Source organism: Mobula birostris, chromosome 8, assembly GCF_030028105.1.
Source record: "Mobula birostris isolate sMobBir1 chromosome 8, sMobBir1.hap1, whole genome shotgun sequence".
NCBI lineage: Eukaryota > Metazoa > Chordata > Chondrichthyes > Myliobatiformes > Myliobatidae > Mobula > Mobula birostris.
In genome coordinates, this window is record NC_092377.1 from 7466800 (window position 1) to 7484959 (window position 18160).

Consider the following 18160-nt stretch of genomic DNA (forward strand, 5'->3'; position numbering starts at 1 on the left):
TGTTCTTTATACTTTCAAAAACAGAATTCAATAATGTATTTCTGGACTCTTTTAAAGGAAAGTCTGGCTGTTCCCGGGGACGCACACGGAGAACAGCATCCGGTGCTGCTGACCCCAAAGCCTTGACTTGGTTTTGGGAGAACAGGAAACACAGGGACACAAGGAATTCTGCAGATGCTGCAAATTCAAGCAACACACATCAAAGTTGCTGGTGAACGTAGCAGGCCAGGCAGCATCTTTAGGAAGAGGCGCAGGGACACAGGGACTTGGTCTTGGCAGAACAGGAACACAGAGACTTGGAAAACAAAGCCGGGACCCCTCCTTGCGAACAGGACTTAGGGCCAGGGCTCCAGAGTCAGGACTCTTCCTAGGGAGCAGGACATAGGGCCAGGACTTGTACACAGAACACAGAGAAAGAGATCTCCACTCAAGATAGCGGCAACCCGCCGGACCTACCTAGCAAATGCGTGGACACAGAGATGGGTCCCCACACAAGGTAGCGTCAAATGGCCGGACCTACCTAGCGAAGGGGTGGACACAAAGAGACAGTTCCTTATCTAGACACAGCAAGGCTCCGGTCTTGCTCCGGCGGTAGAACTTGACAGCGATACAGGTGAGGTTGTAGGCAAGACTTCAGGCCGAGGCTTCAGGCAAGAGGGGGAGGGGGGGAAGGGGAGCCAATGAAGCTGAACCAAGGAGCTATTTATGTTGCCAGCCCAAAATGTGAATCAATGAACGGTTTTTGTAAATAATTTTATTTTGAAATATTTCTGAATAAAGTATATTTTTGGAAAAAAATGACCTGGGGGATCGGGGTCCTTAATTATGGAAGTCAACTTTTTGATGCCCCGCTCCATCAAGATGCGTTGGTTTGGCTAATTGTACAATCTCTTCAATCCTGTGTAGTAACCCCACTTCACAACCCCTCTCCCGTACCAGACGGTGATGCAGATGCAGCCTCTCAGAATGCTCTCCCCAGTACATCTGTAGAAATCTGACTGGAAAGTGTCATGGTTAAGGGTTGAAACAAACTGCCCCTGGCCAAAGTCTACCGTTACCTCATCAGGTAACTGAAGTCCTGTTCCCAAGGAGGGGTCCCAGCTTTGTGTTCCCGTTCTGCCAAGATCAAGTCCCTGTGTTTCCTGTTCTCCCAAGACCAAGTCAAAGCTTCGGGGTCTCGTCCCGGCCATGTGCCTCGTCCCATGCAGGAGTAGCCTTGTCTAGTTCTGTAGCCAAGCCTACCAGCACATGGACATGCCCGTAGCTGAATGCTGCCAGCGGCTGGCACATTCTCGCCTGCTAGTGTGCTAATGTTTCTATACAATGATTGGATGTATTAGAAGTCTGCTGTTACTGTGGTGAACTGTCTGAAAGGACGCTATTGTAACCGGAGAGCAGAGGTGGGGCTGGTCTCCACCAGCCCTCTCTCTCCTTGGAACCAAGTAAAATAAAGGTCCCAAAACGAGACTGCGAAGTCGACCATTCTTTTCACCTGACTAAGGTCAAATTTCCAGGAGAGTCTGGGATGTCCTCACTCTCTCAAAAACCTGGAATGGATCCAAGCAGGGCCATTCCACCTCAGTATTAGTCAGTAGATCCAATGCTTCATCCTTCTTGATCTCAACGTGGACCAGGTTATTAGTTTAGATTCAGATTCGTTTACTTATCACAAGCCAAGGATGTGCTGGGGGCAGCCGACAAGAGTCCCCACACTCTCCGGCACAACATGGCATTCCCAGAATGCTCAGCAGAACAACACCAGAAACGGTAACAACAGCAACAAGACAAATACCCACCCACCTGCTCACACACAGACACTCACACACACTCACAGAGTCACACACACACACACCTGCTCTCTCTCTCTCACACAGACACACACACACACTCTTTCTCACACAGACCCTTACACTCTCACACACACTCACACACAGACACACACACTCACAACCACGCACTAAACAGAAGTGAATACAGCGATCGTGTACCTGGGTCCATTGCCCATTCAGAGATCAGATTGCAGAGGGGAAGGAGCTGTTCTCGAGTCACTGAGTGTGGGCCTTCAGCCATCTGCACCTCCTTCTGGAAGGTAGCAAAGAGACCAGGGCATGTCCTGGATTGGGTGGGCGGTCCCTAATGACGGATGCTGCCTTTTGCAGCATGGCCTTTTGAAAATGTTCTCGATGGTGTTGGGGGGGGTTGTGCCCGTGATGGAACTGGGTGACTGTATTCACCCGATCAACGGCCTTGATAATTTTATTTGAGACGTAATATCACATGGAGCTTCCAAGTGTCTCCTGCTGTATCCTGGGGGAATGGGATGGAGACAATTTATTTGCTATCTTGCAGTTGCAAACTGAGAAAGTGACCGGGCCTGTATCCCTCGTTTCACCGGGTTGTTACCAATAGACTATTAATTACAGGTCAAACTGAGAAAGTGAGATGGCCTGTGTCCCTTGTTTCCCTGGATTGTTATCAATAGACTATTGTCATGTACCCTGTGACGGGTTAAAGAACCATCAGAAATAGAAAACACTTCGGAGTCTGGTATTGTTATTAACTAATATTATTTATTAGTAACTACGCAATACAGTAATATAAATTCAGATATATTAAACAGGTTAGCAAAGATTATATGTATATAAGTGTGGAAATATATGAGATACAGTCTTACGGTGATGGGTAAAGTTCAGTTCAGTTCGTGGTTTTGAGTCGAGTAGTGATGGAGAGAGAGAGAGAGAGATATTTGTAATCCAGGGTAAATGTCGAGAGAAGGTAGTTACATCGATATTCCACAGATTCCATGACAGCAACAGAAAATAATAATAGTAGTAGGTTTTATCTTCAAAGTGTTCCACTCCACACAGGAAGTATCACCGACAGTGATCTTCAATGAATACCCTTCCAACACAAGTGGTACCACACCCGAACTCAGCTACGGATCATCCCAAAGTGGTGGCCACAGGATACTCAAACAGAATCCACATATGGATTATCACCAACAGTAGCTTATCACTAAGGGGACCCTCTTCAAAGGAACCAACCCCAAACACACAACGTGATAGCCACTTACCCATTTCCATGACATACGAAATAATTCCAACACAGGGGTGTCTTTCTTCAGTGAACTACCACACCCAGACAAGGATAATCACACAAGTGGTATTCACAAAGGTACTCCCCTCAGCAGAGAACTCACTCCTGTGGATTAACTACGTGACAGTCACACTTTCGTATTCAAATGGAACTCAAACTCACCCTCACAGGCTACAGAGGAGAAAGTCACTGATCAATCCTCCAAAAACCCACCTTTCTTTGGGCACAACAAAGCTCATCCAGTGTCCAAAGCCATGTGTCTGTGAGTCTATCAGCTGATTATATATATATATATATATAATACTCAGCATGCTGAACACCAGCTGTCCATCAAGTAGCTCCTCCTTTCTCTCTCTGTAAGAACACAGAAGCTGGCAGTGTCCTTGCAAAAGTGTAAACATGCTGCAGAGAAACCATAACACCATCTCCAAGCAGTCTTCGCCTCTCTCTCTTAATAACAAGGTGTCTGTGTTGGACAGCTGTCTCTCTCTCTTTTTAAAGGTATAGTCCATAAAAAATATGACCCCTATGGGTACATAACACTATTTATTACAGTACAGACTCAGAAAGTGACAGGATCTGTATCCCTCACCTCTCTGGATTGTTACCAATAGACTATTTATTACAGTACAGACTCAGAAAGTGACAGGATCTGTATCCCTCACCTCTCTGGATTGTTACCAATAGACTATTTATTACAGTACAGACTCAGAAAGTGACAGGATCTGTATCCCTCACCTCTCTGGATTGTTACCAATAGACTATTTATTACAGTACAGACTCAGAAAGTGACAGGATCTGTATCCCTCACCTCTCTGGATTGTTACCAATAGACTATTTATTACAGTACAGAAGTGCACATTTAAGACGATTTATTTTGAGATACAGCTCGGTAACAGGTCTTTCCGGTTCAATGAGCTGCACCATCCCATTACACCCACATGAACAATTAATCTACACACCTATATTGTTGTTTACATTACTAGCTATCTATCTATTGACACTATCTATCTGTCTGTATGTCTGTCTGTCTGTCCATTCATCTATCCATCTCTTTGTCAATCTGTCTATCACTACATCTATCTAAACACAAGAGATTCTGCAGATGCGGCAAATGCAGAGACAAACACACAAAGTGCAGGAGGAACTCAGCTGTTCCGGCAGCATCCGTGGCAATGAACAAACAGATGACATTTCAGGCCGAGATCCTTCGCCAGGACTGGGAAGGAAGGGGGAAGAAGCTGGAATAAGACTGTGGGGGAGGGGAAGGAGGACAAGCTGGAAAGCTATAGGTGGAAAGGACAAAGGGATGACGAGGAAGGAATCTGATGGGAGAGGAGTGTGGACCGGGGGAGAAAGGGAGGGAGGTAGGTAAATAGATATCTACCTACCTCAGAGTCCGAATCAGGTTTAATATTACCTGTAATCCCATCCCATGAAATCTGTTGACCCTGGTCAGACCCCATTTGGAGTACTGTGCTCAGTTCTGGTCGCCTCACTACAGGAAGGATGTGGAAACCATAGAAAGGGTGCAGAGGAGATTTACAAGGATGTTACCTCGATTGGGGAGCATGCCTTATGAGAATAGATTGAGTGAACTCGGCCTTTTCTCCTTGGAGTGACGGAGGATGAGAGGTGACCTGATAGAGGTGTATAAGATGATGAGAGGCATTGCTCGTGTGGATAGTCAGAGGCTTTTTCCCGGAGCTGAAATGGCTAACATGAGAGGGCACAGTTATAAGTTGCTTGGAAGTAGGTACAGAGGAGATGTTAGGGGTAAGTTTCTTTACACAGAGAGTGGTGAGTGGATGGAATGGGCTGCCAGCCGCAGTGGTAGAGGCAGATACCATAGGGTCTTTTCAGAGACTCCTGGATAGATACATGGAGCGCTATGGTAACCCTAGGTAATTTCTAAGGTAAGGACATGTTCGGCACAGCATTGTGGGCCGAAGGGCCTGTATTGTGCTGTAGGTTTTCTGTGTTTCTATGTGCTCTATGTTCTATGTTAAAAAAATTCCCTCCACATTCCCTTATTCTGGCCTCTAACCTCTTTTCACCAGCCTATCACTTCCCCCTGGATTCCAACCTCCTTCCCTTTCTCCTGTGGCCCACTCTCCTCTCCTGTCCTTGACCTTTCCTCCATATCATATTCACCTGTTGTCTTCCAGCTTGCCTCCTACTCCTCCCCCCATCTCGTTATTCTGGCATCTTCCCCCTTCCTTTCCAGCCCTGGTGAAGGGTCTCAGCCTGAAACGACAAGTGTTTGTTCATTTTCTCAGATGCTGCCTGACCTGCTGAGTTCCTCCGGCATTTTGTGTGTGTAGCTGTGGGTTTCCAGCAACTGCAGATTTTCTCGTGTTTGCTATCTATTTATCATAGATGCCTAATGTAATTTTAATGTATTGTTACTGCAATGTTGTAACACACGTCAGTGATATTAAACGTGAACCTGATTCTCATTCTCGGGCCGGAGATCCACCGGAAGAGTTTCAGCTCACAGAACAGGCAGTGGGTGGAGCCCGGATGCTAAATTATGCAGATTTTCACTCCTGGTGTCAGTCGCAGCAAGAAGAGTAACTACAGGTTGTGTCTGACTGTGAAGTTTAGAATGGATGAGGAAAGATCGGTTGTAATTATCTTCCACCCCCTCTGTGATCCCTGTAAATAACCGAGGGAAGGAAGTGACCGCTCGCCGTGAGGTGAAAGTGTTTGTTTGTGGGTGGGGAGCAGCGCGGTGGGAGCTGGTAGTTAAGACTATACTTTTAAGGATCATTTCTATAGTCTGTGACTGAGAAATTGAGCACTAAAAAGTTTGGTCTCTGCAACCACGAGGAAGAGTTGTGGTGTTTCCTCCTGAGCAGGAAGCAGCTGGTGAGCGTTGTTTTCTACAGTGGCTCTCAGGTCTTGATGACTGTTCCCTTCTCCCCATTGTGGGGAGCTGTGGAGGGAGGAGACATTGTCTGAGTGGTTGTTCTTTATACTTTCAAAAACAGAATTCAATAATGTATTTCTGGACTCTTTTAAAGGAAAGTCTGGCTGTTCCCGGGGACGCACACGGAGAACAGCATCCGGTGCTGCTGACCCCAAAGCCTTGACTTGGTTTTGGGAGAACAGGAAACACAGGGACACAAGGAATTCTGCAGATGCTGCAAATTCAAGCAACACACATCAAAGTTGCTGGTGAACGTAGCAGGCCAGGCAGCATCTTTAGGAAGAGGCGCAGGGACACAGGGACTTGGTCTTGGCAGAACAGGAACACAGAGACTTGGAAAACAAAGCCGGGACCCCTCCTTGCGAACAGGACTTAGGGCCAGGGCTCCAGAGTCAGGACTCTTCCTAGGGAGCAGGACATAGGGCCAGGACTTGTACACAGAACACAGAGAAAGAGATCTCCACTCAAGATAGCGGCAACCCGCCGGACCTACCTAGCAAATGCGTGGACACAGAGATGGGTCCCCACACAAGGTAGCGTCAAATGGCCGGACCTACCTAGCGAAGGGGTGGACACAAAGAGACAGTTCCTTATCTAGACACAGCAAGGCTCCGGTCTTGCTCCGGCGGTAGAACTTGACAGCGATACAGGTGAGGTTGTAGGCAAGACTTCAGGCCGAGGCTTCAGGCAAGAGGGGGAGGGGGGGAAGGGGAGCCAATGAAGCTGAACCAAGGAGCTATTTATGTTGCCAGCCCAAAATGTGAATCAATGAACGGTTTTTGTAAATAATTTTATTTTGAAATATTTCTGAATAAAGTATATTTTTGGAAAAAAATGACCTGGGGGATCGGGGTCCTTAATTATGGAAGTCAACTTTTTGATGCCCCGCTCCATCAAGATGCGTTGGTTTGGCTAATTGTACAATCTCTTCAATCCTGTGTAGTAACCCCACTTCACAACCCCTCTCCCGTACCAGACGGTGATGCAGATGCAGCCTCTCAGAATGCTCTCCCCAGTACATCTGTAGAAATCTGACTGGAAAGTGTCATGGTTAAGGGTTGAAACAAACTGCCCCTGGCCAAAGTCTACCGTTACCTCATCAGGTAACTGAAGTCCTGTTCCCAAGGAGGGGTCCCAGCTTTGTGTTCCCGTTCTGCCAAGATCAAGTCCCTGTGTTTCCTGTTCTCCCAAGACCAAGTCAAAGCTTCGGGGTCTCGTCCCGGCCATGTGCCTCGTCCCATGCAGGAGTAGCCTTGTCTAGTTCTGTAGCCAAGCCTACCAGCACATGGACATGCCCGTAGCTGAATGCTGCCAGCGGCTGGCACATTCTCGCCTGCTAGTGTGCTAATGTTTCTATACAATGATTGGATGTATTAGAAGTCTGCTGTTACTGTGGTGAACTGTCTGAAAGGACGCTATTGTAACCGGAGAGCAGAGGTGGGGCTGGTCTCCACCAGCCCTCTCTCTCCTTGGAACCAAGTAAAATAAAGGTCCCAAAACGAGACTGCGAAGTCGACCATTCTTTTCACCTGACTAAGGTCAAATTTCCAGGAGAGTCTGGGATGTCCTCACTCTCTCAAAAACCTGGAATGGATCCAAGCAGGGCCATTCCACCTCAGTATTAGTCAGTAGATCCAATGCTTCATCCTTCTTGATCTCAACGTGGACCAGGTTATTAGTTTAGATTCAGATTCGTTTACTTATCACAAGCCAAGGATGTGCTGGGGGCAGCCGACAAGAGTCCCCACACTCTCCGGCACAACATGGCATTCCCAGAATGCTCAGCAGAACAACACCAGAAACGGTAACAACAGCAACAAGACAAATACCCACCCACCTGCTCACACACAGACACTCACACACACTCACAGAGTCACACACACACACACCTGCTCTCTCTCTCTCACACAGACACACACACACACTCTTTCTCACACAGACCCTTACACTCTCACACACACTCACACACAGACACACACACTCACAACCACGCACTAAACAGAAGTGAATACAGCGATCGTGTACCTGGGTCCATTGCCCATTCAGAGATCAGATTGCAGAGGGGAAGGAGCTGTTCTCGAGTCACTGAGTGTGGGCCTTCAGCCATCTGCACCTCCTTCTGGAAGGTAGCAAAGAGACCAGGGCATGTCCTGGATTGGGTGGGCGGTCCCTAATGACGGATGCTGCCTTTTGCAGCATGGCCTTTTGAAAATGTTCTCGATGGTGTTGGGGGGGGTTGTGCCCGTGATGGAACTGGGTGACTGTATTCACCCGATCAACGGCCTTGATAATTTTATTTGAGACGTAATATCACATGGAGCTTCCAAGTGTCTCCTGCTGTATCCTGGGGGAATGGGATGGAGACAATTTATTTGCTATCTTGCAGTTGCAAACTGAGAAAGTGACCGGGCCTGTATCCCTCGTTTCACCGGGTTGTTACCAATAGACTATTAATTACAGGTCAAACTGAGAAAGTGAGATGGCCTGTGTCCCTTGTTTCCCTGGATTGTTATCAATAGACTATTGTCATGTACCCTGTGACGGGTTAAAGAACCATCAGAAATAGAAAACACTTCGGAGTCTGGTATTGTTATTAACTAATATTATTTATTAGTAACTACGCAATACAGTAATATAAATTCAGATATATTAAACAGGTTAGCAAAGATTATATGTATATAAGTGTGGAAATATATGAGATACAGTCTTACGGTGATGGGTAAAGTTCAGTTCAGTTCGTGGTTTTGAGTCGAGTAGTGATGGAGAGAGAGAGAGAGAGATATTTGTAATCCAGGGTAAATGTCGAGAGAAGGTAGTTACATCGATATTCCACAGATTCCATGACAGCAACAGAAAATAATAATAGTAGTAGGTTTTATCTTCAAAGTGTTCCACTCCACACAGGAAGTATCACCGACAGTGATCTTCAATGAATACCCTTCCAACACAAGTGGTACCACACCCGAACTCAGCTACGGATCATCCCAAAGTGGTGGCCACAGGATACTCAAACAGAATCCACATATGGATTATCACCAACAGTAGCTTATCACTAAGGGGACCCTCTTCAAAGGAACCAACCCCAAACACACAACGTGATAGCCACTTACCCATTTCCATGACATACGAAATAATTCCAACACAGGGGTGTCTTTCTTCAGTGAACTACCACACCCAGACAAGGATAATCACACAAGTGGTATTCACAAAGGTACTCCCCTCAGCAGAGAACTCACTCCTGTGGATTAACTACGTGACAGTCACACTTTCGTATTCAAATGGAACTCAAACTCACCCTCACAGGCTACAGAGGAGAAAGTCACTGATCAATCCTCCAAAAACCCACCTTTCTTTGGGCACAACAAAGCTCATCCAGTGTCCAAAGCCATGTGTCTGTGAGTCTATCAGCTGATTATATATATATATATATATAATACTCAGCATGCTGAACACCAGCTGTCCATCAAGTAGCTCCTCCTTTCTCTCTCTGTAAGAACACAGAAGCTGGCAGTGTCCTTGCAAAAGTGTAAACATGCTGCAGAGAAACCATAACACCATCTCCAAGCAGTCTTCGCCTCTCTCTCTTAATAACAAGGTGTCTGTGTTGGACAGCTGTCTCTCTCTCTTTTTAAAGGTATAGTCCATAAAAAATATGACCCCTATGGGTACATAACACTATTTATTACAGTACAGACTCAGAAAGTGACAGGATCTGTATCCCTCACCTCTCTGGATTGTTACCAATAGACTATTTATTACAGTACAGACTCAGAAAGTGACAGGATCTGTATCCCTCACCTCTCTGGATTGTTACCAATAGACTATTTATTACAGTACAGACTCAGAAAGTGACAGGATCTGTATCCCTCACCTCTCTGGATTGTTACCAATAGACTATTTATTACAGTACAGACTCAGAAAGTGACAGGATCTGTATCCCTCACCTCTCTGGATTGTTACCAATAGACTATTTATTACAGTACAGAAGTGCACATTTAAGACGATTTATTTTGAGATACAGCTCGGTAACAGGTCTTTCCGGTTCAATGAGCTGCACCATCCCATTACACCCACATGAACAATTAATCTACACACCTATATTGTTGTTTACATTACTAGCTATCTATCTATTGACACTATCTATCTGTCTGTATGTCTGTCTGTCTGTCCATTCATCTATCCATCTCTTTGTCAATCTGTCTATCACTACATCTATCTAAACACAAGAGATTCTGCAGATGCGGCAAATGCAGAGACAAACACACAAAGTGCAGGAGGAACTCAGCTGTTCCGGCAGCATCCGTGGCAATGAACAAACAGATGACATTTCAGGCCGAGATCCTTCGCCAGGACTGGGAAGGAAGGGGGAAGAAGCTGGAATAAGACTGTGGGGGAGGGGAAGGAGGACAAGCTGGAAAGCTATAGGTGGAAAGGACAAAGGGATGACGAGGAAGGAATCTGATGGGAGAGGAGTGTGGACCGGGGGAGAAAGGGAGGGAGGTAGGTAAATAGATATCTACCTACCTCAGAGTCCGAATCAGGTTTAATATTACCTGTAATCCCATCCCATGAAATCTGTTGACCCTGGTCAGACCCCATTTGGAGTACTGTGCTCAGTTCTGGTCGCCTCACTACAGGAAGGATGTGGAAACCATAGAAAGGGTGCAGAGGAGATTTACAAGGATGTTACCTCGATTGGGGAGCATGCCTTATGAGAATAGATTGAGTGAACTCGGCCTTTTCTCCTTGGAGTGACGGAGGATGAGAGGTGACCTGATAGAGGTGTATAAGATGATGAGAGGCATTGCTCGTGTGGATAGTCAGAGGCTTTTTCCCGGAGCTGAAATGGCTAACATGAGAGGGCACAGTTATAAGTTGCTTGGAAGTAGGTACAGAGGAGATGTTAGGGGTAAGTTTCTTTACACAGAGAGTGGTGAGTGGATGGAATGGGCTGCCAGCCGCAGTGGTAGAGGCAGATACCATAGGGTCTTTTCAGAGACTCCTGGATAGATACATGGAGCGCTATGGTAACCCTAGGTAATTTCTAAGGTAAGGACATGTTCGGCACAGCATTGTGGGCCGAAGGGCCTGTATTGTGCTGTAGGTTTTCTGTGTTTCTATGTGCTCTATGTTCTATGTTAAAAAAATTCCCTCCACATTCCCTTATTCTGGCCTCTAACCTCTTTTCACCAGCCTATCACTTCCCCCTGGATTCCAACCTCCTTCCCTTTCTCCTGTGGCCCACTCTCCTCTCCTGTCCTTGACCTTTCCTCCCTATCGTATTCACCTGTTGTCTTCCAGCTTGCCTCCTACTCCTCCCCCCATCTCGTTATTCTGGCATCTTCCCCCTTCCTTCCCAGCCCTGGTGAAGGGTCTCAGCCTGAAACGACAAGTGTTTGTTCATTTTCTCAGATGCTGCCTGACCTGCTGAGTTCCTCCGGCATTTTGTGTGTGTAGCTGTGGGTTTCCAGCAACTGCAGATTTTCTCGTGTTTGCTATCTATTTATCATAGATGCCTAATGTAATTTTAATGTATTGTTACTGCAATGTTGTAACACACGTCAGTGATATTAAACGTGAACCTGATTCTCATTCTCGGGCCGGAAATCCACCGGAAGAGTTTCAGCTCACAGAACAGGCAGTGGGTGGAGCCCGGATGCTAAATTATGCAGATTTTCACTCCTGGTGTCAGTCGCAGCAAGAAGAGTAACTACAGGTTGTGTCTGACTGTGAAGTTTGGAATGGATGGGGAGAGATCGGTTGTAATTATCTTCCACCCCCTCCGTGATCCCTGTGAATAACCGAGAGAACGAAGTGACCGCTCGCCGTGAGGTGAAAGTGTTTGTCTGTGGGTGGGGAGCAGCGCGGCGGGAGGTGGTAGTTAAGACTATACTTTTAAGGATCATTTCTATAGTCTGTGACTGAGAAATCGAGCACTAAAAAGTTTGGTCTCTGCAACCACGAGGAAGAGTTGTGGCGTTTCCTCCTGAGCGGGAAGCAGCCGGTGAGCGTTGTTTTCTACAGCGGCTCTCCGGTCTTGATGACCGTTCCCTTCTCCCCATTGTGGGGAGCTGTGGAGGGAGGAGACACTGTCTGAGTGGTTGTTCTTTACGGTTTCAGAAACAGAGCAAAGGTAAATGGGCTCCTTCCTGATTTTAAGTATGGTAGGACCGGAAGTGGGCTTAGTGATGCTGTGCAACTCCCTTCGATCCTGTGTAGTATCGCCATTTAACAACCCCCTTCCTCGGACGGAGTGATGGAGATGTAGCCTATGAGAATGATCTCCCCAGTACATCTGTAGAAATTTGAGTGTTTTAGGTGACAGACCAAACTTCCCGAGGTTCCTCATGAAATATAGCCGTTGTTTTGATTTCTTCTTATTAGAAATGTTGGGAGCAGGTGAGGTCCTCCAAGATATTAACATCCAGAAATTTGAAATTGCCCACTCCCTCCACTTCTGATCCACCTATGATGACTGGTCTGTTTTCTCATCTTATTCTTTTTGAAGTACACAATCTGCTGTTTGGTCTGATAAACCAAAGTCAGCTCACACAGCGTCCAAAACAGTCAACGTTTCGGGCCGTGACCCTTCCTCAGAACAGGGTAATTTAATGAAAGCTTACGTTTTCTACTCTATTGTCTCCGTCATACACCCCGAGGTTCTGTGTCAACTTCATTCGGGACTTCCTGCATCTCTTGATAAATACAGTGGCATGCAAAAGTTTGGGCACCCCTGGTCAAAATTTCTGTTACTGTGAATAGTTAAGTGAGTAGAAGATGAACTGATCTCCAAAAGTCATAAAGTTAAAGATGAAACATTATTTTCAACATTTTAAGCAAGATTAGTGTATTATTTTGTTTTGTATAATTTTAGAGTGGGGAAAAAAGGAAGGGAGCACCATGCAAACATTTGGGCACCCCAAGAGATTTGAGCTCTCAGATAACTTTTACCAAGGTCTCAGACCTTAATTAGCTTGTTAGGGCTATGGCTTGTTCACAGTCTTCATTAGGAAAGGCCCTGTGATGCAAATTTCAAAGCTTTATAAATACCCTGACTCCTCAAACCTTGTCCCAACAATCAGCAGCCATGGGCTCCTCTAAGCAGCTGCCTAGCTCTGAAAATTAAAATAAATGATGCCCACAAAGCAGGAGAAGGCTATAAGAAGATAAAAAAGCATTTTCAGGTAGCCATTTCCTCAGTTCATAATGTAATTAAGAAATGGCAGTTAACAGGAACGGTGGAGGTCAGGTTGAGGTGTGGAAGACCAAGAAAACTTTCCGAGAGAACTGCTCGTAGGGTTGCTAGAAAGGCAAATCAAAACCCCTGTTTGACTGCAAAAGACCTTCAGGAAGATTTAGCAGACTCTGGAGTGGTGGTGCACTGTTCTACTGTGCAGCGATACCTGCACAAATATGACCTTCATGGAAGTGTCATCAGAAGAAAACCTTTTCTGCGTCCTCACCACAAAATTCAACGCCAAAAGTTTGCAAAGGAACATCTAAACAAGCCTGATGTATTTCGGAAACAAGTCCTGTGGACTGATGAAGTTAAAACAGAATTTTTTGGCCACAATGAGCAAGGTATGTTTGGAGAAAAAAGGGTGCAGAATTTCATGAAAAGAACATCTCTCCAACTGTTAAGCAGGGGGTGGATCGATCATGCTTTGGATTTGTGTTGCAGCCAGTGGCATGGGGAATATTTACTGGTAGAGGGAAGAATGAATTCAATTAAATACCAGCAAATTCTGGAAGCAAACATATCACACTGTCTGTAAAAAAGATGAAGATGAAAAGAGAATGGCTTCTACAACAGGATAATGATCCTAAACACACCTCAAAATCCACAATGGACTACCTCAAGAGGCGCAAGCTGAAGGTTTTGCCATGGCCCTCACAGTCCCCCAACCTAAACATCGTTGAAAATCTGTGGATAGACCTCAAAAGAGCAGTGCTTTCAAGACGACCAAAGAATCTCACAGAACTAGAAGCCTTTTGCAAGGAAGAATTGGCAAAAATCCCCCAAACAAGAATTGAAACAATGGGATGGAGACAATTTATTTGCTCTTGCAGTTGCAAGCAGAGAAAATGACAGTGCCTGTATCCCTTGTTTCACTGGATTGTTACCAACAGACTATTTATTACAGTACAAAAGTGCACATTTAAGACGATTTATTTTGAGATACAGCTCGGTAACAGGTCTTTCCGGCTCAATGAGCTGCACCATCCCATTACACCCACATGAACAATTAATCTACACACCTATATTGTTGTTTACATTACTAGCTATCTATCTATTGACACTATCTATCAATCTATTTATCTGTCTGTCTATCTATCTCTATCTGTGAGACAGACACACACACACACACAGTGCAGGAGGAACTCAGCTGTTCCGGCAGCATCCGTGGCAATGAACAAACAGCCGACATTTCTGGCTGAGATCCTTCGCCAGGACTGGGAAGGAAGGGGGAAGAAGCTGGAATAAGACTGTGGGGGAGGGGAAGGAGGACAAGCTGGAAAGCTATAGGTGGAAAGGACAAAGGGATGACGAGGAAGGAATCTGATCGGAGAGGAGTGTAGACCGGGGGAGAAAGGGAGGGAGGTAGGTAAATAGATATCTACCTACCTCAGAGTCCGAATCAGGTTTAATATTACCTGTAATCCCATCCCATGAAATCTGTTGATTGTGGCAGCAGAACATTGCAATACATAATGATAAAAACCGTAAAGTACAAAAAGGCAACCCTGGACGCTGGGTTCCAACGGCATGGACACCCCCAGACAGCGATCCCTGCTGACTCCTGCTCCGACCTGATTTCAGAATCCGATGCCCCCAATTATGGATCTCACCAACTCTATCGCTGGCTCTGACAGTTCCAGATGCATCCAGACCAGGTACAGTATTGTCACCAACCCAGTTCCAATGACCCCGAGTGAATCTGGATTCCACCACTGCCATTGCTGGTTCCTGCAACACCAGACACATTCAAACTGCTAATTGTCACAGGGGGGTGCTGGGAATGGACCCAAATGCAAGACACATACACTGAAGTACAAGGAACAGGACTTGACTTGAGTAGGGATGTGACAGGATTCAGACCAGGAGCAGAGACAAGAACGCAGACTTGAGTTAGGGAAAGTGGGACCAGGACTAGAAACCATGGACTAGGAGACAAGGCTTCGACTCCAAGCCCAAGACTGGACAAGGACCCAGAACCTGGGTCTTGCCTCGGGCTCAGACCCCAGAACCAGGCAAGGACATGACATGGCTCAAGGACAGGACGTGGCTGGGGTCTAGGGGCCTGAGCTTGGAGACAGGCCGGGGTCTTTGCTCTTGAGGCTTGACTGCAGGCCGGGGTCTTTGCTCTTGAGGGATGGAGGCTGGGATCCTCGAGGCTTGGGTTCTTGGAGCTTGGCTTGGGCAGGATGCAGAACTTCACCCCACAGAGGCAAGGGCAGGGAGGGACAGACCCAACCGCAGGGTAACAGCAAACAGCCTGCTTACCCAACAGAGGGAAGGGACAGAACAAACCACAGGATAAGAGCAATTACAGCCTGGCTTACCTAACAGAGGCAAGGAGCTCAATCCAGGGTGGCTCTGAGTCTCGGGGCAACCAGCAATCTTGTCTGGCTACAGAAACAGCCAAATCCATACCACAATAACTACTCCAAGGAGTGATAACAAGGCTCCACAAAGCAGTTATCCTCCAACCAGGCCTAGAAATCACCAATGGTTTCACTAGCCTTCCATCAGCAGGTTGCTCCAAGGGGGACTGACCAACCACCCACACTCAACCCCAAGGCTACTTATATTCCAAGCCCAAAGATGGGAATCAGGTGCCTATGATTAACTCAACCAAAGGAGGGACAGCTGGAAGACCCGGAGTCCTGAGTCCACGGACCAGACTGTGAACCGGAATGCGGACTTAACGGACCGGTCCATGACACTAATTGCACGGCCTCTAATTCCATCTCTGGCCTGGACCTTGATCACTAACACTTTCAGGCTGAGACTTTATGTGTTGCTGGCCCCCCAGTCTCCCCTTTCCCTAACACCACTCTGCATTCCAGTCTCTCACAGGTACCATTGCCAGCTCTTGGGTCCTCGGAGACCCCATCTTCCTCTCAGCCCACCATCCCTCCCCTCTCCTCTGATACCACCAACTCTCTTCCCTGCTCTGATCCCAGCTCTCATCCATGCCGGGTTTTCACCATCCCCTCTGACCTTCCCATCTCTGAGACAGAATGTTCTGTCCTCAGTAAGGACCTCAGCTTTGTCCCCCTTCACCCACACCTCAGTGAGTTCCACGCCTGCCATGATATCGAGCTCTTCTTCCATCGCCTGTCTCTGAGTCCGTTTCTTTAACAAGGATTCCACACCCCGTGCTGATGACCCCCTCTCCCTTCTCCAACGCTCCTCTTCTTCTTGGACATCTCACTCTCGTTCTCTGCCTCTCTGGATTATTTCATCTTGAATTGCTGATGAGACATCAACTGGCTTACTCCTCACTCCTCATGAAAACTAACCCTCTCTGAACGCACTGCCCTCCACACTGTCCACAACAATCCCAATCTTAATATCAGACCCACAGAAGACCCCATTCCAGACCATCAAAAACTGTCTCTCACACTATCACTGATCTCATCAACTCTGGAGAACTCCCATCCACTGCCACCACCTCCTAGTATCCTTACCCAACACTGCTCACTTCTACCTCCGACCCAAGGATCAACACTTTATAGAAACATAGAAAACCTACAGCACAATACAGACCCTTTGGTCCACAAAATTTTGCCAAACATGTCCCTACCTTAGAAATTACTAGGCTTACCCATAGGCCTCTATTTTTCTAAGCTCCTTGTACCTATCCAAAAGTCTCTTAAAAGACCCTATCGTATCCACCTCCACCACCATTGCCGGCAGCCCGTTTCACGCACTCACCACTCTCTGTGTTAAAAACTTACCCCTGATATCTCCTCTGTACCTACTCCTCAGCACCTTAAACCTGTGTCCTCTTGTGGCAGCCATTTCAGCCCTGGGAAAAAGCCCCAGACTATCAATCAATGCCTCTCATCATCTTATACACCTCTATCAGGTCACCTCTCATCCTCCGTCGCTCCAAGGAGAAAAGACTGAGTTCACTCAACCTATTCTCATAAGGCATGCTCCCCAATCCAGGTAACATCCTTGTAAATCTCCTCTGCACCCTTTCTATGGCTTCCATATCCTTCCTGTAGTGAGGCGACCAGAACTGAGCACAGTACTCCAAGTGGGGTCTGACCAGGGTCCTATATAGCTGCAACATTACCTCTCTTTATATTCTGACTGGGTCGCCTCCAACCTGAGGGCACACATAACAACTTTGCCTTCCAGTCAGAAAAATTTCCTCCACCTCCCCTCTTCCTCTGTTCCCTTTTCTGACCTCTTATCTCTTTTCACCAGCCTATCACTCCCCCTGGATTCCAACCTCCTTCCCTTTCTCCTGTGGTCCACGCTCCTCTCCTGTCCTTGACCTTTCCTCCCTATCGTATTCACCTGTTGTCTTCCAGCTTGCCTCCTACTCCTCCCCCCATCTAGTTATTCTGGCATCTTCCCCCTTCCTTTCCAGCCCTGATGAAGGGTCTCAGCCTGAAACGACAAGTGTTTGTTCATTTTCTCAGACGCTGCCTGACCTGCTGAGTTCCTCCGGCATTTTGTGTGTGTAGCTGTGGGTTTCCAGCAACTGCAGATTTTCTCATGTTTGCTATCTATTTATCATAGATGCCTAATGTAATTTTAATGTATTGTTACTGCAATGTTGTAACACACGTCAGTGATATTAAACGTGAACCTGATTCTCATTCTCGGGCCGGAAATCCACCGGAAGAGTTTCAGCTCACAGAACAGGCAGTGGGTGGAGCCCGGATGCTAAATTATGCAGATTTTCACTCCTGGTGTCAGTCGCAGCAAGAAGAGTAACTACAGGTTGTGTCTGACTGTGAAGTTTAGAATGGATGGGGAGAGATCGGTTGTAATTATCTTCCACCCCCTCCGTGATCCCTGTGAATACCCGAGAGAACGAAGTGACCGCTCGCCGTGAGGTGAAAGTGTTTGTCTGTGGGTGGGGAGCAGCGCGGCGGGAGGTGGTAGTT

At 46.8% G+C, this 18160-nt stretch overlaps 2 non-coding genes across 2 annotated transcripts; both read left to right on the forward strand.

The window, feature by feature from the left end:
- Positions 1-5846: 5846 nt before the first annotated feature.
- Positions 5847-6065, forward strand: LOC140202375 (small nucleolar RNA U3). The gene has a single exon (XR_011887090.1). It is a non-coding gene; the product is annotated as a small nucleolar RNA U3 (small nucleolar RNA).
- Positions 6066-11911: 5846 nt separating this feature from the next.
- Positions 11912-12130, forward strand: LOC140202370 (small nucleolar RNA U3). Its single transcript, XR_011887085.1, has one exon. It is a non-coding gene; the product is annotated as a small nucleolar RNA U3 (small nucleolar RNA).
- Positions 12131-18160: the final 6030 nt, after the last annotated feature.